At 32.6% G+C, this 24540-nt stretch overlaps 1 long non-coding RNA gene across 1 annotated transcript in view; it reads right to left on the minus strand.

Moving 5' to 3' along the window:
• Window positions 1–2188: 2188 nt before the first annotated feature.
• Window positions 2189–24540, minus strand: part of LOC123801122 (uncharacterized) — a 220882-nt gene continuing 198530 nt past the window's right edge. The window contains exon 3 of the long non-coding RNA XR_006782115.2: window positions 2189–3699. This is a non-coding gene — a long non-coding RNA (uncharacterized LOC123801122). The remainder of the gene's footprint in view (window positions 3700–24540) is intronic.

Here is a 24540-nt window from a genome sequence, read left to right on the forward strand (position 1 = left end):
AAATGTAGGCAAATTATGAAATATTCTTATATCCGCGGTTGTTTTCTTCAAATCTTTTCATTAAAAAATAAAGAATATGTACTTAAGAAAAGCATTGTTTATAAATAACCAATAATTTGAGTCATAATTTATTTTCATATTCATGCTAAAATCCATCAATCCATCAAGATAATGTTTGACTATGAAATGAGAAGCATTGGTTTATCTTTGATTTCCTTTTAAAAAAAAATGGTTATAGAGCCAGGAAACTACTCCCAATAAAACCAATTACTCACAAATCCTTCTCATTATGCTTGTCACCTGATGCATTTTAATCTAAACAATATTTTAAGAATGCCTTAAACCTTTGCTCCAATAGGGAAAACTATCAATAATGATTTAGTTTGCTTTTTGTTATTTTCCTGATAAACTACTCTGCTTTTCTTATAAGAAAAATGGAGGTAACATAGTAAGAAAATGACAGAAATACAAAAAATTCATCCCGAAATACCTTGGGCAAAGAGTAAAATATAAGGTTCATTTAACAATGACTACGGGATATGTGTCTGGACTTCTGAAACAATTGGGACCAGTAGTTGAATGTTGACAATAATTTACCTTTCAATTCCACCTTTTCTTTCTGTGTTTGCTTTCTTTCTTTCGGACAAGCTATTTCCATGTGGTCTGAACACAGCCAGCCATGAGTAGTTCTTAAAGAGAAAGCCTTTATTATTTATTTCTGGGATGATCAACTATAGGGAGATATCCATAGTAATAATGTAAAGCCACTGTTAGAAACTTATGGTTGGCATAGGGAGGTGGATTGGAAAGGGGGAGTCATTGTTCTTAAAAGAAATGAAGGTTCTGCCCTCAGATAAAAGGAAAACTGCCAGAAACAGTCAGTGGACATTCAACAAAGAATAAAAGGTAGAAAATAAGCTCAGCATATATTTTTACCAAAATAAAAAGTTTTAAATATAGGAGAATTACTATCTCTACACAATATAATTCTCAGCACACTGGTGTTTTGTACACATAGACATTTAGGACACTTTCAATTATTATCTGTTAAGTGTCTTCACAGCATAAATGTTTTTATGTTGTTGTGAGGAAAGTGGTAAAGATTAAAGATGAATGCAGTGATCTGTGCAACAGGGTGTGCGCAATTCATAAATCCACTAGGAAAAGTGACTGTCACGTCAAAAAATAGACTGAAAATAAAAAACTGCTTTACAGAGAAGCATGTTTGCCCTTTGCTTTACCAGCGTTATTATAACACACTCAGAAAGAAAACGTTTTGTTTTGAAATCTTCCTCTGATACACTTGTAGGTCCTGCTGGTATCAGAAAAAGGTTATACCTTTTTCTTCATAGAATTGAGACTTGGCAACAAAACTACCCCACTTATCTATGATTTTACTTTGTAAGAACTTCTAGGATTTTAAGGGTGTAAAGAGAGAATCATTCTTAATGATGCAACCATGAGTAGGGTTGAGTTACCCAGTTGAATTATAATTCTGACTCGTTTCATTGGGTAAACTCCTCAGTTTGTAGCCAAATGTTCAGTCAAGAGATGATCTATTTTCCCTTCACTAAATCCCTATCCTTAAAAAACTACAACTTTATGCACTCATTGTTCCTTAACTTTCCCTTTAGGCTTCTGGTAACAGCTTTCACGTGGGATAAACCATGACACCGAAAATATGCCAGGGTGTTGCTCTACTTTTTTTTAGACAATCAGAGAATTACGTTCTTTTTATAATCACTGAGTTCCAGCGCATTGTGGCTTTTTTGCAGAGTCAAGCATTCATATCATATATAGAGTATTTTAAAAGAATTGCATAAATTTTAATTTCTAAGCAGCTTATTTAAAAAGTTGATTATATATTCCATATGAATGTTCTAATAAATAATACTGAAGTACCCAATATACACAACAAAAATACAGCATCCAAACAGGCACCCCCAGAGAGACTAAAAAAATTTTTAAAGTAAAAATAAACAGAAGAAAGGCAATACAATTGAACACACCTTAATATTTCCCATGAAATTTGGTAAATGGGAAAATAATTTTCAACAAAAGATACCAATTAGATCAATATAAATACATATATGTTGTAAGAATCTGAAATGTAAAATTTTTAGAGAGATTTTTGTCTCTTTTACATGACTTTAAATAATTTATGATAACGTTTAATCATGTGTGTTCATATCACTTTTGACAATTTTAGTGAGTTGAATTGTGATATTCTTACAAACCAAAGAACACCAAGGATTGCCAGCAACCATCAGAGGCCTAGAAGAGGCAAGGAAAGATCTGCCCTTAAAGTCCTTAGAGCAAGTGTAACACTGCTGAAAATATGATTTCTGAAATCTAGCCTCTAGAAATGTGACACAGTAAGTTTCTGTTGTTGTGTTTGTTGTAATTTTTTTTTTTTTTTTGGCAGCCCTAGTAAACTAATACAGCCGTCACTATGAGGCCTGAAAATAAACATAGATAAAATAACTATTTGGGGGGAAACACACTGCAAGTTATGTTAAGCAGTGATAAATTTTACTCATATAAGTTCAATACAGAGGAAAATGTGAAGATAGCACTAACAGATATGCTTTGTGTGTGGGTATGCATGTATGTATGTGTACTTTGAAAGACAGATTCATGCACTCGGGTCATTTGTGGTGACTTTGATTTGACATGAAAAATGAAAGAAAGAAGAAGTGTCAAGGGTTCATACAGAAAAATATAATGTTTCACTTACTGTTTAATATGTAGATATTTGCAAGCCAGTTGTTAACATTTTAAGCTTTGATTTTTCAATGCACATCCAATGAATAACTTATAGCTGATTCAAAGTAATATCTCAATGCACACCTGTGGACTTACATATATAGTAGTTACTAAAATAAGTAAATTGTGTTAAGAATTCAAATGGAATAATATTAACAAAGGCAGTTATGCGATACCCTTCTTGCACAAATTAAAAAAAAAAAAAGCAAAGCTGCTATCAAAGTTCCAATAAAGCAAAGTTTATTAAGCCATCTCTTAATTCCCCCAATCAAGGACTATGATTTCTCTTTTCTCTACATTCTAATAGCATAATTACACTTATTCAAGTGAGACTTGTTCTTGCCCATTGTTACTTGCACATAACACACTTAATTACTTAGATTATCTCTGCCTCTGGAATTTAACATTTTAAAACCAATTCATGTCTTCATTACTGATAAATTCACAAAAGCAGATCATATAACTTGTGCTCAATGTACTATTAATTGGATAACTTTTATAGCCACCTTTACAATCAATACATATTGCAGATATCTCTTGTGCCATATACGGTAGTCCCCACTTACGCATGGGGGTTACCCTCCAAATCCTCAGAGAATGCTTCAAACCCTACGTATACTATGTTTTTTTCTATACATACATACCCATGATAAAGTTTAATTTATAAATTAATCAGAATAAGAGATTAACAACAATAAATAAAATAGAACTAACTATACTGTAATAGAAGTTTCTCTCTCTGAAAATATTTTATTATACTGTACTCACCTTTCTTCTTGTGATGATGTGAGATGAAAAATGCTTACCTGATGAAGTGAGGTGAAGTGAGTAACACAGGCATGGCGACAAAGCCTTAGGCTACTGTTAACCTTTTGATAAGTCAGAAGTAGGATCATTTGCTTCTGTGCAGTTGTTGACCACAGGTAACTGAAACTGTGGAAAGCAAACCAGAGACTAAGGTGGGAATACTGGTACACTTTATAACTTAACAAATGGAAGTGATTAACAGTGTGTAACAGGCATTATCAGTATTATTTAACAACTTGTTCCTAAGTTTAGTTAAAAGAAATATGTGAATGTGTATGTCATAAAACTCACTTAGGATTTCCTACTTTGCCACTCATTAGAATTGGGTCATACATTAGAAGTTATACTTGTTTTCAATCCATATGTTTCCTACCTCAAATGAATAATTATGAAGACTACTTCAATTAAATTTTATAATATGCAGTGTTGTATAAAACATACTTGGCTACTTGTATAAATATCCCTTGTACAGCATTAATTGATATTTGTTACCTCATAAACTAGCTGGCTTTTTCTCTTGTATTTTGTTGCTTGGGGGATTAATTTGAGAATTGTTTAGTCTTTGTATCCAAAGCATATGTTTAACACAATGTCAGCCAGCAACATTACTACATGTTTTTTAAAAACTGCAATGCTAGGAATGCAGTGGATTTTAAAAACTAAAAAAGAATGCTGGTTTCATTTTTTACAGTTTTCAAACCAATTCCTAGAACTATTGAGAAATAACATTTATGTTTCAGCATCCTGAAATTCTAGATGCCAAATATGAATTATATTTAACATTCAAAATAACTTGAATGAACTCAGAATAATACTAAGAAGGAATTATTTGACTCTACCTCTTCTTGCTTTTTGCTTATGTGCATTTTAAAGTTAATGGGAGCCTTGTAGAATTAGAAGATATCCTAATAGGAAAATACCTCAAAGCTTTATAAAAGTTTTTATTTTTTGGTCTAATTTGAACCAGTAGATTCTCTGACTCCAACAGCATTGAGAAAGTAGTATGGCTAATCAGAATTATCACTTACAAAAGAAAGTTTAATGTTTCCAAATTTCCTTTGGGAAACTATAAACAAACATGAGGCAAAGTAAGGTCTGTAGGGATTATCTTGATATCAGTAACATATAACTTTAAGAATTAGGAAATCATGAAATGTATTCATAAATTTGCCAATCTAAAGAATGCTAGGATAAGAGTTCACAATTCTTACTTAGTTTTCATTAGAAATTAAGACTTTCAATGTTTAAGAATTCTAATTAATATATGTAATTAAAGCTACTAGATATAATAAGGGAAACACCTCTGTATGCAAAGAAAGTAAAATGTGTTTTTTGCTAATAAAAGGTATAAGGTTAAAAAAAAAGAATTATAAATTAACATAGAATTTCCTTAACATTTATTTAATAATTAACTTCATACAGATCAAATCATCTGTTTTTTTCCATCAAATTTCTCATTGTGAAAACAATCAGAATTATTCTTCTAATTCAGAATTAATTCATTAATTCACAACATTTTAATACCTTTGCCATTATTAAATGTAATTTCTATACAAAGTTTTAGAATAAAATACTTATTGGACTGTAAAATGATATATCAGGATTTTTTCTATTGGTTAGGATGTACTTTTTTAATCAAAATTGCTACTGTTTATGTAATCATTTTTATATGCATGTAACTTAGTGTAAATAGAAAAATCAAGTGTCAAGTAGTTTTTCACGTCAGAATGCACAAACATATTGAAACAGATTTTGCATATACAGTTGTTAAACTCCTACCCAAGAGATTATTAATGCACCCTTAGCAGCTGCTACATCTTTTATTTGAAGAAAGTGTGAGAATAGAATCTGACATGTTGCAAGTCACATGATCCAATCCAATAAGGTTGATTAAGGCATGAAAATGAGTCACTAATACCCAAATTAGTAGATTATTAAAAGAGATATGAATATGCATGTTGAAGTGCCAAATATATTTTCAAGATTTCAAAGACTTAAAATATCCTGAAAGCTGTCAATAAAAAGACCTTTTACAAAACTAAAAATCCACTTAAAATATCTTATGATGTTGACAATTTTATTTCCACTAAGCTTTTCACTGTGATTTCAAAAACATTACAAAATTGCTCAAATATTATAGAGAAATCAGTACTAAAACATTGTTTATTATTTTAAGCAAAAATTTTCAAATTCAAGAATATGTAGAAAGGTATTTCAAAATGTTATTTCTAATATCCATATGTTTCATGTGAAGTTATACTATTTAATTATAAGTAAAATATTTTGTGAATCCCAATTACCATTTTAAATTGGGTATTAAAATATGTAAGTCCTGCAGTATTTGTGATATTAGCCATAAAATGCGTATATTATCTGATCAGATAAGCAACATTTAAAATCTTTGAGCAATTTATGTAACATGAAAAATAGTAGAATATGTGAATTTCATAATTTTAAAAATACCTGGCTTTATTTTCAATATATAATTATTTATATACTTCAAATAGTTTGTATTTTTCAGTTGCTTGTTTTAGAACAATATTAATGAATTTCACTGAATAACAAGTATATAAGTATTTTTTAAATTTATTTTTGAAGCATTTTTCTTAGTATTTTTTCTTTTGTGTATCTCATGTGAGGTGTATATCATACTTTTGCTTTCTTTGTTCTTGGTTATGACTAAAGAAAATCACAAATATTTGCTGACAGATTCACTATTAATTATAGTTTCTTAATCTCATTCATTCCTTCACAGATTGTTCTGGATGTCTAATGTCATGTACCAAACTGCTACAGAAAATAGTGCCTTAAATTGTTTACTATCACAGGTAAACAGTTCTCTCTTGGGATCTCTCATACACTTGCAGTAAAAAATTACCTGAAGGTACAATTCAGTTCTGCATGCAAGATGTCTTTTTCACTTATGTATTTGGCTGGGCTGCCTGGAACAGCAGAAGTTGATCAAAACCACTCTCATTCTCTCTTGTCTCCCTGTCCTTCTATTCCCCTCCCTTTCTGTCTTACTCTGTCTCTTTGTCTTTCTTTTCCTACCTCTATATTATTACAATTTCCCAAGAACTTTATTCCCTCTACTAAGTGACTGCAATTATGAAACATATCAGTAAAATGTCCAGTGAATTTTTAGTTTCAAGCATTATATTCTTCATTTCTAAAAGTTATGTTTCTCCATGGACACTGAACACAGCATTGTTCCTTACTTATATTTTTAATTAGATTTTTAAAGGTATTTAAATTTTTCTTATGCCATATGTTATGTCACATACTTCAAAATTTCGTTACCTTGAATTATTTCAGTTCCATTTAGCCATTTTTATCTCATATTTAGTCACTGTACATTATTAATATTTTGTATAACTTTGAATTAAGGAATGAATTTTTGACTTAATTTTTACTAAAATGGACTTCTTACATATGCAGGAGAGTCTTTTTCAAAAAAAAAAAAATCTTAATCAAGACTTCCTGGGAAGATGGCAGAGTAGGATGATCCTTAGGTCACCTGGTCCCACAGATACACCTAGATAACATCCGTATCAGTATAAATAACCAAGAAAACGATCAAAATACTGGCAGAACAAACTCTCCACAGCTAAATGTAAAAAAGAAGAGGCCACACTGAAAAAGGTAGAAAGGGCAGAGATGTAGTCAGGTACCAAAATGACCCACAAGAGGCTGTCTGTGGGAGAAAAGGACATTGTAGGCACAGAAAAGCAAGAGGAGCACACACCACACCAGGCACGTAAGGCATGGGAGATCTGCACTGGGAAGATAAATCCCCATAAAATGTGGCTTTGAAAATAAGCAGGGTTTAACTTCATGAGTTGTTACAATCAGTGCAGTTTAACAACTGGAACTTTAAAAATCAGTGGGCTCATCTCTGGGAGAGCAGAAGGTGATAGGACATTGTGTGCCTGTGCTTAGAGAGCCAACATAACAAATGATACCTCTAAGATACAACATAAAAGCAGCAGTTTGAAATTGTGCCTGGGATATACAGGAAGAAGATTTATTTGCTAATCTCATAACATATATTAAATGGGGAGGGATTCTGAGGAGACTTGCTCAAGAACAACAGAGCTGGCGGGCACCCCTCCCCTCCCCAGAGGCACTGCCTACATACACAGTAACCAGCAGACACACAGAAACCAGACTTTGCACCGCAGGGCACTACAGCAAATCTTCTATATAAGGCCACTACTTCCAAGAAAAGGAGATATGGCAGACTTTCCTAACATATAAAAACAGACACAGAGAGATAGACAAAAAGAGGAGACAGAGGATTTTGTCCAAATGAAAGAACAGGATAAATAGCAGCAGAAGACCTAAATGAAATGGAGATAAGTGATATGCCTGATAGAGAGTTTAAAGTAATGGTCATAAAGGTACTAAATGGACTGCAGAAAAGAGTGGAGGCACTCTGAAGAGACAGAAAACATAAAAAAAAGAATCAGAGATGAAGAATGAATTAACTAAAATTAAAAAATACACTAGAAGGAATAAATAGTAGACTAGGAGAAGCAAAAAACAAAACAAAACAAAACAAAAAACAGATCAATGACTTGCAGGACAGAATAATGGAAAGGTATCAAGGTGAACAGGAGACTGAAAAAGACTAATAGAAATGAGAATAGATTTAGGGAACTCAGCAAAACAATCAAACATAATAACATTCACATAAAGTGATCCCAAAAGAAGAAGAAGAGAAATGGAGTAAGAGGGGTAGAAAATGTATGTGCAGAAATAAAAGCTGAAAACTTCCTGAATCTGGGGAAGGAAACAGAAGTCCAGATCCAGGAGGCAGAGAGCCTTCATCAAAATCAACCCAAGGAGATCCATATCAAGACATATTATAATTAAAATGGCAAAAAGTAGTGATAAAGAGAGAATTTTAAAAGCAGCAAGAGAAAAGAAAATGATTGCGTATGGGGGAAACCCATAAATCTGCCAACTGATTTTTCAGCAGAAACTGCAGGCCACAGAGAGTGGCATAATATATTCAATTTGCTAAAGAAAAAAAGCCCTGCAACTAATACTCTGCCCAGCAAGGCTATTATTCACAATAGAAAGAGAGATGAAGGGCTTCCCAGACAAACAAAAGTTATTTAGGACCATTAAAAAAGCCCTAAAAGAAATGTTTTTTTTTTTTTTTTAAGATTTTATTTATTTATTCGACAGAGATAGAGACAGCCAGTGAGAGAGGGAACACAAGCAGGGGGAGTGGGAGAGGAAGAAGCAGGCTCATAGCGGAGGAGCCCGATGTGGGGCTCGATCCCATAATGCCGGGATCACGCCCTGAGCCGATGGCAGACGCTTAACCGCTGTGCCACCCAGGCGCCCCTCTAAAAGAAATGTTAAAGGGGACTCTTTGAGTAGAAAGACCATAAGAGTAAGAAAAGTAAAAAGTACAGAGGAGTAAAATTAGGTACATCTATAAAAATCCGTCAAGAGACTCACAAAACAAAAGAATGTAAATTATGACACCATACATCTAAAACATGGCAGGTGGGGGGCAGTAAATTGAATGGATTCAAACTTAAGCAATGATCGGCATAAAATAAACTCCTATATGCACAAGATGTTATAAATAAATTTAATGGTTATCACAAATCAAAACCAGTAATAGATATGCAAAAAAAGAAGAGAAAGGAATCCAAATATATCATTAAGCAAAGTCCAGCAAACTGGGAGAGAAGAGATCAAGAGAAAAAAGGAACAGAAAAGAACAAAAACAACCACAAAACAAGTAACAAATGGCAATAAGTACATCTATCAATAATTACATTGAATGTAAATGGACTAAATGTTCTATTCAAAAGACACAGGGTGACAGAATGGATAAAAAAACAAGACTCATCTACATGCTGCCTACAAGAGACTCATCTCAGATCTTAAGACACATTCAGATTGAAACTGAAGGGATGGAAAGACATTTTCATGCAAATTAAAGTGAAAAGAAAGCTAGGGTACCAAAGCTTATACTGGACAGGATGAACTTTAAAACAAAGACCGTAACAAGAGACAAGGACACTATACAATCATAAAGGAAACAATCCAACAAGAAGATATAACAATTATAAATATTTATGCACTTAGCACATAATTACCCAAATTCATAAAGCAACTAAAAGCAAACTAAAGGAAATAATTGATTTTAATAGAGTAATGGCAGTAAGAGTACCTACTAGTAATAGTAATAACACCCCACTTTTCCACAATGGATAGATAATCCAAACAGAAAATCAACAAGGAAATAGCGGCTTTGAATGACACATTGGACCAGATGGATCTAACAGATATATTTAGAACGTTTCAACCTAAAACAGCAGAACATACATTCCTTTCAAGAGTACATGGAATATTCTCTAGAAGAGATCACATGTTAGACCACAAACAAGTCTTAACAAATTCAAAATGATCGAAGTTACACTATGTATCTTTTCTGACCACAATGCCATGAAACTAGAAATCAGCAATAACAGAAAAATCTAGAAAGAACACAAAAACATGGAGGTTAAATAAAATACTATTAAGTAATGAATGGGCCAACTGAGAAATCAAGGAGGTAATCAAAAAACACATGGATACAAATTAAAATGAAAACATGGTGGTCCAACATCTTTGGGATGCAGCAAAAGTGGTTTAAAGAGGGAAGTTGATGGCAACAGAGGTCTACCTCAAGAAGCAAGAAAAATCTCAAAAAACATCAACCTAACTTAACACCTAAAAGAGCTAGAAAAAGAACAACAAAACAAAACTCAAAACCAGTATAAGGAAGGAAATAATGAAGATTAGAGCAGAAATAAATGAAATAGAAACTAAAAACAAAAACAAAAAAACAAAACCCCACCATAGAGCAGATCAATGAAACAAAGAGCTAGTTCTCTGAAAGATCAGCAAAACTGATAAACCTATAGCCACACTCATCAAGAGAGAGTGGTGGTGGGGTGGGGGAGAAGGGGGAAAAGAGAGAGAGACAAAAGACCCACATAAAGAAAAGCAGAGATCAAAGAAGAGATATAACAACCAACACCACAGAAATAAAACAATTATAGGAGAATATTATGAAAAACTATATGCCAATAAATTGGCAACCTAGAAGAAATGGATCAATTCCTAAAAACATATCAGGTCCCAAAACTGAACCAGGAAGAAGCAGAAAATTAGAACAGACATTATCAGAAATGAAACTGAATCAGTAATCAAAAAATTCCGAACAAACAAAAGCCCAGGACCAAATGGCTTCAGAGGCGAATTCTATTAAACATTTAAAGAAGCTTTAATACTGATTCTTCCCAAACTATTCCACAAAATAGAAGAGAATGAAAGATTCCAGATTCATTCTTTGAGACCAATAGTGCTCAGACACCAAAACCAGATAAAGATACTACAGAAACAGAGAATTACAGGCCAATATCTCTGATGAACAGAGATGCAAAATCCTCAACAAAGTATTAGTGAATCAGATCCAAAAATACATTTAAAAAATCATTCATTATGATCAAGTAGGATTTATTTCTAGGATGCAAGTGTAGTTAAATATTCATGAATCAATCAATGTGATGCTTCACATTGGGAAAGAATAAAAACTACATGATCATTTTAATAGATGCAGAAAAATCATTTCACAAAGTATAACATCCATTCATAGTGAAAACTTCAAAAGGTAGGTTTAAAGGGAACATACATAAACAAAATAAAGGCCATATATGAAAAAACCCACAGCTAGCATCATACTCCATGGTTAAAAACTGAGAGCTTTTCCCCTAAGATGAGGAAGAAGACAAGGATACCTACTCTCACCGCTTTCACTCAACATAGTACTAAAAATCCTAGCCACAGTAATCAGAAAAGAAAAAAAAATAAAAGTCATAAAAATTGGTAAGGAAGAAATAAAACTTTCACTACTTGTAGATGACATGAAACTATATATAGAAAGTATATATATATATATATATATATATATATATATATATATATATTAGAATTCATAAACAAATTCAGTAAGGTTGTAGGATCCAAATCAATATACAGAAATCTGTTGCATTTCTATTAATAATTAAGTAGGAGAAAGAGAATTAAAAAAAAAAAAATCCTGTTTCAATTGCTCCAAAATAATACAATACCTAGGAATATACTTAACCAAGGAGGTAAAAGACTTGTATTCTGAACACTATTATACATTGATGAAAGAAAATGAAGATGACACAAACAAGTAGCAAGATATTCCATGCTTATGGATTGGGAGAACAAGCATTGTTAAACTGACCATACTATCGAAAACATTCTACAGCTTTAATGGAATCCCTATAAAAATACCAACAGCAGTTTTCACAGACCTAAATAAATAATCCTAAAATTTCTATGGAAACAAAAAAGACCCCAAATAACCAAAGCAATCTTGAAAGGAAAGTACAAAACTAGAGGTATCACAATCCCATATTTCAAGATATACTATAAAGCTGCAGTAATCAAAACAGTACGGTACTGGCACAAAAACACACATAGATGTATGGAAAAGAATAGAGAGCCCAGAAACAAATCAATGATTATATGGTCAATTAATCCACAACAAAGGAGGCATGGATATGCAGTGGAAAAAAGGCAGTCTCTACAACAAATGGTTTTGGAAAAAACTGAACAACTACATGCAGAAGAATGAAACTGGACCATTTTCTCACACCACATACACACACTCACACCCATACACACACACATACATATACACAAACTCTAAATGGATTAAAGACCTAACTGTGAAAAAACAAACAAACAAACAAAACAAACAAACAAACCTAAGTGAAATCTAAAACCACAGAAATCCAAAAAGAATGGAAAAGGCAGAAATTTCTCTGACACTGACCATGGCAACATTTTTATGGATATGTGTTGTAATTGCACAAAATCAAAAACAAACTATTGGGACTGTATCAAAAAAGAAAATCTCCTACACAGCAAAGGAAACAATCAGCAAAACTAAAAGACAACCTACTGGATGGGAGAAAATATTTGCAAATGACATATCCAATAAAGGGTTAGTATCAAAAACATACAAAGAACTTACACAACCAACACACACATACACAAAAACAAATAATCCAATTAAAAATGGGCAGAAGACATGAACAGACATTTCTCCAAAGAAGACAAATGGTCAACAGACACATGAAAAGATGCTCAACATTATTCATCATTAAGGAAATGCAAATCAAAACCACATTGAGAATATCACCTCACACCTGTCAGAATGGTTAAAATCAAAAACACAAGAAACAGCAAATGCTGGCAAGGATGAAAAAGGAAACTTCATGCACTATTGGTAGGAATGCAAACTATGCAGACACTGTGGAAAACAGAATGAAGTTTCCTCTAAAAATTAAAAATAGGATCATCATATGATCCAGTAATTCTACTACTGAGTATTTTCCCAAAGAATAAGAAAACACTAATTTGAAAAAATATATTCACCCTTTTATTTATCATAGCATTATTTATAATAGGCAAATATGGAAGAAGCCTAAGTGTTCATCAGTAAATGAATGGATAAAGAAGATGTGATATATATGTGTGTGTATATGTACATTTATATTATTTATATAAGTACACACACACACATATAGGAATGTTACTCAGTCTTTAAAAAGAATGAAATTTTGCCATTTGCAACAACATGGATGGATCTAAACAGTATAATACTGAGTGAAATAAGTCAGAGAAAAACAAATACCATATGATTTCACTCATATGTAGAATTTAAGAAACAAAACAAAATAAAAAGAGACAAACAAACAGAAACAGACTCTTAACTATAGAGAACAAACTGATGATTACCAGAGAGAAGGTGAGTGAGGGAATGGCTGAAATAGGTAAAGGGGATTAAGGGTATACCTATCATGATGAGCAGTGAGTAATGCATGAAATTGTTGAATCACTCTTGTATACCTGAAAATAAAAAATGCTTTACCTTTATTATATTGGAATTTAAAAAATCTTAGTCAATACTTTTATTAGTAAGTTCTCTTATGCTAAATTTAAAACTAAAGACATGTGTTGAGACATTCAAAGCTTCCCCACTAATACTGGATACAAGGGAAAGATGACCCCTCGAACCACTCATTTTCAACACTGTGCTGGAAAGTCCTTGCTAATGTAATGAGACATGAATGTGGATTAATGATTTCTGCCACATAGATTTCTTTAATATGTATTTTCATTCCTTAACAACTCTTTTATTACTCAATACAATTTCATTGTAAGAATATAAACCATTTGTTTATACATTCACCTGAAGAATTGCATATTCTTCCCATCTTCCCATTTTTTGCAATTATGAAACAAAGTGGCTATGAACATTTATATGTGTGTTTTCTGTAAACATAAGGTTTCAACTCAATTGGGGTATTTACTTTTCTGTATGATAGATGAATCCTATGGTAAGACTACCAAACTGTCTTTCAATGTGGACTGTACCATTTTGCATTTCTACCAGCAATGAATGAAGGTACCATTTGCTCCACATCCCTAACAGAATTTGGTATTGTTGTCCAATTCATGATCACTAGAATCACACCTTCACTTTTGAAATTTAAAAACAAAAAGAAAAATCCCCAAAACATTAAAATTGGAAGAATATTTAAATTATTTTAGGTTCAGTAGAGGATTGTTCTCTCCTAGAATGCTGTGTTCTTTTTTTTTTTTTTTTTAGGATTTTATTTATTTCTTTGACAGAGAGAGAGAGACAGCCAGTGAGAGAGGGAACACAAGCAGGGGGAGTGGGAGAGGAAGAAGCAGGCTCACAGTGAAGCAGGGAGCCCAATGCGGGGCTCGATCCCAGGACCCCGGGATCACACCCCAAGCTGAAGGCAGATGCTTAACAACTGAGCCACCCAGGCGCCCCTAGAAAGCTGTATTCGTAAATGACTTTCATCAATATATAAGGCATAATTTTGAAACCACATTTTTGAGCTATGATTGACATATAAAAAACTCTCCATCTTTAATATGTACAATTTGATGAGTTGGACGATTAAGTATAAACCTGTGAAACCATCACTATAATCCATGCCATAAAAATATCCATCACTTTCAAAGTTTTTCTTCCATCCCTCTTTATTATTTTTGTGACAAGTACATTTAATACAAAATCCAATCTTTTGGCAAATTTTTCAGTGTAGGGTATAGTATTTTTAACTACAGGCACTATGCTGGACAGCAGATGTTTCAGATTTATTCATCTTGTAACCAGAACTTTACACCCTTTGCTAAAACTTCCCCTGTTTCTCTCTGTTCCTCCAATTCCGTGCAAACACAATCCCACTTTTCACTTCTAAGAGTCTGATTATTTTAGATTCTTCATGCAAGTGGCACCATGTAGTATTTGTCATATATCTGGCCTATTTTTCTTAGTGTAATATCCTTCAGGTTTATCTATGCCACTATAAATGGCAAGATTTTCTTCTTTTTTTAAAGATTTTTATTTATTTATTTGAGAGACAGAGAGAGAGAGAGGGAGTGCAAGCAAGCGTGGGGAGGGGCAGAAGGAGAGGGAGAGAGGGAATCTCAGGCAGACTCTGCACTGAGCATGGAGCCAGATGCAGGGTTTTTTCCTGGGCTCTCAATTGTTTCAATGATCGATATGTCTGTTTTTATGCCAGCTCCTTACTGTTCTGATTACTCTAGCTTTGTGATATATTTTAAAATCAGGAACTGTGATGATTCTAGCTTTTCTCTTCCTGCTTAAAATTGTTTTGGCTGTTCTGGGGTTTTGTAGTTCTGTATGAATTTCAGGATTTTTTTCTATTTCTGTTTTTAAGAAAAGCACCACTGGGATTTTAGTAGAGATTGCATTTAATTTGTAGATCACTTTTCATAGTGTGGATACTGTAATATTAATTTTCCCAATAACATGGGATGTTCTTCCATTTATTTGCATCTGCTTCAATTTCCTTTATCAGTGTTTTATAGTTTTCAGTGTACCAGTCTTTTACCTCCTTGGTTAAATTATTTCTAAGGGGGCACCTGGGTGGCTCAGATGGTTAACCATCTGATTTTGGCTCAGGTCATGATCTCAGGGTCCTGGGATCAAGCCCCACATCAGGCTTTGTGCTCAGCGAGGAGTCTGCTTCTCCCTCTCCTCTTGCCGCTTCCTCTGCTCATGCTCTGTCTCTCTCTCAAATAAATAAAATCTTTTAGAAAATTAACAAAATTATTCCTAAGTATTTTACTGTTTTTGATGCAATTTTAAATGTGATTTTTTTTTCTCGATTTCCTTTCAGGATAGTTTGTTGTTACTGTATAGAAACACAACTGATTTTTGTATATTGATATTATGTCCTACAACTTTATTGAATTAGTTTATTAGTTCTAACAGGTATTTGTGTGTATGTGTGTGTGTGTGAGTATGTGTTCATGTGTGTGGAATCTTCAGGATTTTCTGCATATAAAATCATGACACCTGCAAACAGAGATAACTGTACTTCTCCCTTACTGGTTTGGATGCCTTTTATTTATTTTTCTTGCATACTTGTTCTAGCTAGCACTTCCAGTACTATGTTGAGTAGAAGCCATGAGTGGGCATCCTTGCCTTGTTCCTAATCTTAAACAAAAAGCTTTCAGCTTTTCACCATTGAATATGATGTTAGCTGTGGATTAGTCATATATGGCCTTTATTATGTTGAGATATTTTACTTCTATACCTAATTTGTAAATAATTTTATTATGAAAGGATGCTCAATTTAGTGAAATGCATTTTTTACATCTGTTGAGATGATCCTGTGATTTTTATCCTAAGTCCTATTAATGTAGTATGTCACACTATTGATTTGCATATGTTGAACCATCACTGCATCCCAGGGATAACAGTTGGTTATGGTGCATGAAACTTTTAATGTGCTATAGAATTCATTTTGCTAATATTTCATTGATATTCATTTCATTGACATTTTTCTTAACCATGTTCATCAGGGATATTGATTTACAGATTTTTTGTTTTTCCTTTTATTGTTTTAGTCTGGCTTTGACATCAAACTGATGTTGGCTTCATTAAATAAATTCAGAAGTGTTCCCTCTATTTTTGGAAGAGTTTAAATGGGATTGGTATTAATTTTTCTTTCAATATTTAGTAGAATTTACTTGTAAAGTCATCTGGTTCTTGGGTTTTTCTTATTTGGGAGCTATTTCATGACTGATTCAACATCCTTACTTATTATTGGTCTGTTCCAGTATTCTATTTCCTCCTGTTGGTTAGTTGGATGTTTCTAGGAATTTATTTATTCTAGGCTGTTCAAGTTGTTGACAAGACTGTTCATAATAATCTTTTACGATATTTTAAATTTTCCATAGCATTATTTGTTCTGTCTCTTCTTCCACTTTTTATTTTATTTTGAGTCTTTTTCTTAGTCTAGCTAAATGTTTATTAATTTTGCTTACCTTCTGAAATAACCAATTTGATTATGATGTGCCTTAGTGTAGACTTCATTTGATTTATCACAGTTTTATTAATTTAGGCTCCATGAATCTGGTTAATCATTTCCCTCCCCTCATTTATGGATTTTTTTGTCATTTTCCTTTAAATAAGTTTTCTGTCCCTATCTCTGTTTTCCTCCTGGGATTCCCATAATGAATGTATTGGTCCACTCAATGGTTACCTGTAAGTTCTGTACTTTCCTCATTCTTTTTCAATTTTTTTTTTCTTTTTTGGTTCCTCCAACTGGGTAATTCAGACAACCTCTCTTTGAGTTTGCTGATCTTTCTGCTTTATTGAGTCTGCTGTTGAAACTGCCTACAGATTTTTTTTAAATTTCAGTCATTGTATTCTTTAGCTCTAGAATTTGTTTAGCTTTTTCTGCTGAACTTTACATTCTATCTGTGTATTGTTTTCCTGATTATGCTTAGATGCCTAAATGTATTCTCCTGTATCTCACTGGACTTCTTTAATATGATTATCTTGAATTATTTTCTGAGAAGTTCATAGATCTCCATTTTTTTATGAATAGTTACTGGAGATAATTTTGCTTTCATGATTTCATGTTTCCCTGATTCTTCATTTTCCTTGTAGTCTCACATTGTTGTTTGTGGACTTAAAGAAGTATTCACCTCTTCTAGTCTTTACAGACTGACTTCATCAGAGAAAACTTCTCACTAGTCAATCTGGCTAGAGATTCTGGACAGATTTATTTCCTGGGTCTTCTGGCAGGTGACATGGTGCTGGGTTCTTCTGATACAAGAAGACGGATGGAAGATGGAAGAAGCCATGTTCTATGGCCTGCTGCTGAAGGGCTTTTTTGTTGTTGCTTTTTGGGTTTCATTGTTGTTGGTGGTGGTGGTGGTTTGTTGTTATTGTTGTTGTTGTTCCTCCTTAGCAAAATGGGATAAATTTTTCCTTTGGGAATTTATTAAAATTTCTACTTTAAACACTGCCTAATAAAGATTTTTCTACAAATATTCCAGGAACTTTAATTGGACAGAATTTTTGTTTACCATTAATTAGTCTGTCTTTTCTATGAGTCCTAAAAATGTTTAGTTGAAAATATCTCTTGACTTAAAAGGAAAAGCAGGGATATCAGCATTACTCATACTGAAAAAAATATATTCCAAAAATCTAAGATGTAAAGGAATAAATTTTCTCTACGTAGAAGTTCACTTATAGAAAATACTATCTCATCCTATGAGTTTGCAGGCTTCTATACTATTTCTGAACAAAATGCAATTCTACACATTGCTTTGCTCAAATAATTAAGTATAACAAAAATGTATATTTTCAAATTTAAAAAGCTTCCTCTAAATGGTTCTTTAAGAAAAAAAAATCAAAAAGATTTTCAAGCTAAGTAACTTATTTACACATGATGAATTATAACAGTTCAGATATACAGAGGTGATAATTATTATTTTTTATAGTTCAGTGTTTTAGAGCATATTTGATTTATGTGTGATTTCATGGGTTTTCTGAGTTAATTATTTGCTTTGATATTCAATTGCATATGCTAAATAATAATAAAGTCATCCTATATAAAATAAAATGTAGTTATTTTATATTGGAAAGAAAATTTTAAAATTATAATGTGATTAAAAACTGAGATAGGAACCAAAATTGGAGCAGTTACTGCTAAAAAGACATTTGTTCTTTTAACATTGGAGAGGTCATTCTTAGATAGCAAATAAATAGGCACAGCAGGAGATACCTACAAAGACATAATATCTTGAAATCAGATTGATGTAAGTTACTCTTGATCACCCACAGGCACCCCAATTACCTAGAATTACTATCCCAATTAAGCACCTGTCTTTACAGTTGAGTGTTATTAGGCTCGATTTGATAAGATGGGAAAGTCCCAATTAAGAGGCCTCCCTAATTAAGCATGCTTTATGTAGAACAGAGTGATTACTCCACGAAATATATTTTTCTCTCCTACTTCAATAACATTTATCCATTATATACACATATCTATCTAGCTATCATCTATCTATCTATCTATCTATCTATCTATCTATCTATCTCCATTTATGTAGTTACACAATGTTTTTATCATAAATGTAACAGTAAAGAAAAACATAATACTTGGCAGAAATGGTCCAATTATGGCAAAATCCTTTACTCTTACATGGAAGCTAAACGGTATATATAAGATTCCATTCCCTGATAAATTTTGCTTTATTTCGGACTTTTCATACAACACTTTAATTTGCATTCACATTTTAAAACACGTAAAAATCACAGATAGCCATTATATTTTGTGTAATTTCTATGAAGCTAATGTAATATTTTTCATCTAGCACATGTTTCACTCCTGTTATAATTTATAACTTAATTAAAGCTGGTTAGATAAGTTGGTTAGAACTGTGACTTTGAAACTGAAATCTGTACAGTTTCAATTATTCAGAGGTGCATGCATTGCTAATGAGAGTAAGATGTGCCACTGAGAGGAGATGAAATTGTATGAAGACTTGTGTCCCAGCTTCCATCCCCTATTGTATCAATAGAAACACATTTATTATACAATTTTTTAAAATTTAATGAGTTTTAGAAGAAAGGTTCAGAAGAAATGAGTATAAATATATCATTACTGCTGCATAACAAATCTCTTTAAAACATGCTGGTTTAAAACAGCAAGAATTATTGTTTTAGATAGCTTCTATGGGTTGAGTATTTCAGTGCTGGTTGACTAGGAGGTTCTGGTTAGGGGTCTCCATGAGATTATAGCCGAGATCAGCTGACTGCATTCTTCTTAGGGCACATATGCATTTGCAGAGTTAAATTCCACAGAAGTCACCCAGAAGTAATTTCACCTAGTTGGCAAGCTGGTACTGGCAGTTGGCTAGAAGATCTATTTCTTCTCAATGTGAACCTCTCTTTGGAGCTACCTTAGGGTCATCTCAGCAGGGAAGCAAGGAATCACCAGAGCAAGAAATTCAAGCAACCAAACTGAAAGTTGCAATGCTTTAATGGCCTAGCTTCATATTACATCAGTCACACAGGGACAACCAGCCCTGGTGCAGTGCAGGAGAAGACTACACAATGGCATCACTACAGGGCAATCATTATTGGGAACATCACAGAGGCTGTCTAACTTCCATAGGCTAGTGTGTGCTAGTAGAAATTCTTATGCCAGATTTTCATGATTCCACTTTTAATTCTGTTACTGATTGTGTCATTTGGGCAACACACTTAATTTCTATCTCTCAATTTTTCCATATGCAAAACAGAAAGTACAATATCATTTACTTCATAGTATTTATGAGGATTAAATAAACTAACATTTGAAAAATATTTTTAAAAAAGGCAGGGATACAGTAGGTTTCCATATATGATTGTTATTTCTAATTTTATTTTTACAGTAATATCATAAGTAAGCAATTTTTATGTGTTTTTTTTAGAGGTTAAAGTGTAAAACTTGCCTGGACAAGTTGATTATCAACATAATTTTTTAAAAAAATTCTTATTTGAGTATAGTTGAACCACAATGTCACATTAGTTTCAGATGTACAACACAGGGATTCAACTTCTCTGTATCCTATGTTGTGCTCACTACAACTGTAGCTACCATCAACATAATTTCTGACTGAGTGTGAAGGAGCTAGCAAATATACATTCTATGATGAATAAAATTAAGAAATGGTGAAGTGAATCATCTGATGAAGAGATGCATTTTTATAGATGGGCAATTACAGCATATATGAAAATTAAAATACACAATATTATCTCTACCAACCTTGAATATTTGGCAAAAAGACAAAAAATGTATTTAGGAAAATAATTGTGTTATAAAATAGATATATTTTTCATCACCAACGCATGCACTGCCACACTCGAATATAAGATACACTATATATCATAAACCAGATTTGTCAATTAAAATATTCAAAAACACCCAAGAACGACTGACTATATAAAATCAACAAAAGAATTAAATAAAAACTAAAGCACAAGTTTGTAGGTAAGTTTAACTCCCAGTTTTGAATTTGAGGTGAGGAGAGAGGGATCAGAATTTGAAGTATTTTCTTGGCTATGCCTGAGATCATCTCCTGACAAAATGAAAATAGGCTATGAACTAAAAATAGTCTCTATAGTTTATGCTAAATGTAGATGCCGGCCAAGAATAACAATGTTACATAAAATACTTCTTGAAAAAGGATCCACTGTCATCACTCTCCTTTGCTATTAATCTTAATTTATTTGTGAATTGGCTTAGCAAGAATCATATATTTTCATAAATATCACTAGCAGTCAGAAAAATTTACAAAAAGTATAACAATTCAATATAAAAGTATAACTCATAAAATGTATGGGAGTACTTAAAACAGAAGTACTGAATGAAATAAAATTTGCATCCATTTGCAATTCATAAGTTAGCAGTTTCAATGACTCCAGTAAAACTGAATTCCTTGTTCCAATCATAATCAACTATCTTTCTACATCAACAAAGTTTCTATCATAATGTCTATCACAGAATGAGGGAATACATTTTCCTTAACTATACTCACACTCTGTAAATTGTACACTTTAAAGATAAAATGTTTACAAGTGTACCAAGAGATTTTTCTAAATGATTGAAAGGAACCCATAAGAACAAGTGACTACAATAACAACACATGCATGCAAACATCCATACACACAATGCACCTATCTGTACTTCCCCTTGGTTTGTAGACTGGTCTATGCTTAAGGCATCTGAGGAATATAAAAAGTGGTTTAAACAAGCGCTATGATCTTTCAAAAATATATTATAACCACACACACATCAATTTGCCTTTTCCTACTTTCTCCAACTACTCTACCACATACACACTATTCTTCAATGTGCATTTAGGTTTTTAAATATTAAAGGCTTATATTTTCTAATATGTAAGGCTTTATCTAGAATAGACTTTCATTCATAGATGTTAGTCAATAAGTATTTAAAGAATCAATAGATGTTGGGCTTGATAAAAGAATGGCACCGTTTACATTGCTGTATTAGCTCATTAAAAAGTATAGTGCATGACCACCACCTGACAAATAAATTAGTGCATACGTAATTTTTTAATATATCCATTTAATAGTGCTTCCTTTTATAGAAAGATATTTATTTTAATAAAAAAATCTGCCAAGTATCATCAGCTATAAAAATTCATTTTTTCCTGTTAGTCAACCAATTGCTTTTCATTTAAGTATATGACAAAATATAACAAAAATATAGAATAAAAGACACTAAAATAGAAAAATATTCAAGAAAGAATGCTTCTTTTTTCAAAAAAACTTTTCAAAAACATTACACTGATATGCAACAGTTAATGTTATATTACATATGCTTAACAGTAACTGAAATAAAGCATTTGAACACATAGCTGTGTTCTGGATTATAAGAAGTTTCATGAGGTATTATTAATAATTTATTACTTTAATTGCTAGGTTATTAGGAAACAATATGTTATTTCAAATCTAATAAAGACAGTTGAAAATATGTCATTTATATTTTTATTTTGATTCACAATCAACATTTCATTTCACCTCATGAATCAAATTTGTACTTCACAAAACAATCTTATTCTGTGATCACTGTTCATTAAAGAAGTAACAAAGAATATTTTGCTTTATGCTGAACACTCTTTCTTACATTTGTACATTATATACCTTTAATATAAAAGTATATATGTGATATTAGTGTATATACAGATATAGATACGTATATATATCATAAAATATATTTAAATGACATAGATTACTTTATACTTCTCATGTTTCTGGTACTAATAAAATATAACTGAATAAAACATGTATAAAATGTACAAGAAGCAATGATGCTTGTCATGAAACAGGCCACAGTAAAATTGGAAAGAAACAGAAAATAGAATACATCTGACGTTTTTCAAAGTCAACAGAGTACTTAGTAATTATTTAGCAATGGTGACCCCACAATTAGATTTATATCTCAAATAAGAAAATTTTTCTGTAATCTATTAAATGTTGAATGCTGAGTTTCTGATCAAGATTTCCAAGATTTTCAATGTGTGTTAAAATAATTGTTTTAAATATATTAGCATAAAAGGAGGAACAGTTGAAATATTATAAAGGAGGTAATTAAAATATGAAAAAACAAATTAATAATAGGAAAGAAAAGCAAATGAAAGAAGTCTCTTAGCATAACAAAAATGCAAAGTGTAAGAATCCGGACAACTAGTGGCAATATAAAGGAATCAGTGATGAAAGGACTGGAAAATAGTTGCAACGTATGCATAAAATGAAACAGAAGAATGCATACCTAAGCATGCCTTGATTATTTTTCTTCTGAACACCAATAATAATCCTATCAAAAGCAAAAAAAAAAAAAATCCAGATTTCAAGAACAAGTTAATACCAATGGAAACATTACCAAACATATTATGCTTCTTTCTTTGACAGAGTAAGCTAAAAAACAAAAGATTATTTTTAGAAGATTGTATGAAAAGTTCTTTTACCCAAGAATAGGCTATCTATAGTAGGAAAAAGTCCAATATACCAGCCATCATTCATGGGTCAGCAAAATCAAAACTTTCTGGATGCTACAAACTTCAAAGATATAAAATGTATTTGAGAGAAATACTTAAATAATTGATAAGGTCCATGAAAATCATATCAGAAACATATGGCAATTATATAGTTAACATTTTTACATAATTTCACCATCTCAATTACTAAATCTATCACATATAATATGTACTTAATTTCTTACAAAAATTATATAGAGACTTCCAGGGAAGATGGAGGAATAGGAGGATCCTAAGCTCACCCTGTCCCATGGGTACGACTACATAACACTCACATCTGAATAAATAACCCCCAAAATAACCCAAAGACCGGAAAAACACTTTCCACAACTAAATGTAGAGAAGAGGCCACAATGAAGAGGGTAGAAAAGGCAGAATCACGCTCAAAGTCAAACTGACCCCTGGGACTTTCTGGGGTAGGGGGCAACTAGGCCAGGGTGAAGAGGGGAAAGGAGCATACCCCAAAGCTAGACACAAGGGAACCACACAGGGAGATGAATCCCCATAACATTTGGGTTTGAAAACCACAGGGGCCTAACAATGAGTGGGGCTTAACACCTACAAATTAAAAAATCAGCCAGCAAGACTCTGTGAGAACTGGGAGGGTGGAGTTCCAAACCTTCAAGAAACAGCACAACAATCAGCCCAGCTAAAATATAGCACAGAAGCAGCAGTTTGAAAAATGCATGGGGTATACAGGAAGGAGATTTATTTACTAATCCCAGAGCCTAGACTAGAGGGTCAGAGATCTTTGGGAGATCTCTCCAAGAACAAAAGAGAGGGTGGGAACCACCTACTCTCTTGCCTCCAACACAGATACATGGGATACCTAAAGGAACCAGCACAGTGCAACATTCTCCCCCTAGCTTTCTAACAGCACACTATATCCATGGACTTCTGTGGATCCACCCCCTACAACTCAGCTAGCCTGGTAGGAGTTTTCCTGTGTGG

The sequence above is a fragment of the Ursus americanus genome, chromosome 10 (genome assembly GCF_024610735.1).
Source record: "Ursus americanus isolate L20-20 chromosome 10, mUrsAme1.1.p, whole genome shotgun sequence".
NCBI classification, from domain to species: domain Eukaryota; kingdom Metazoa; phylum Chordata; class Mammalia; order Carnivora; family Ursidae; genus Ursus; species Ursus americanus.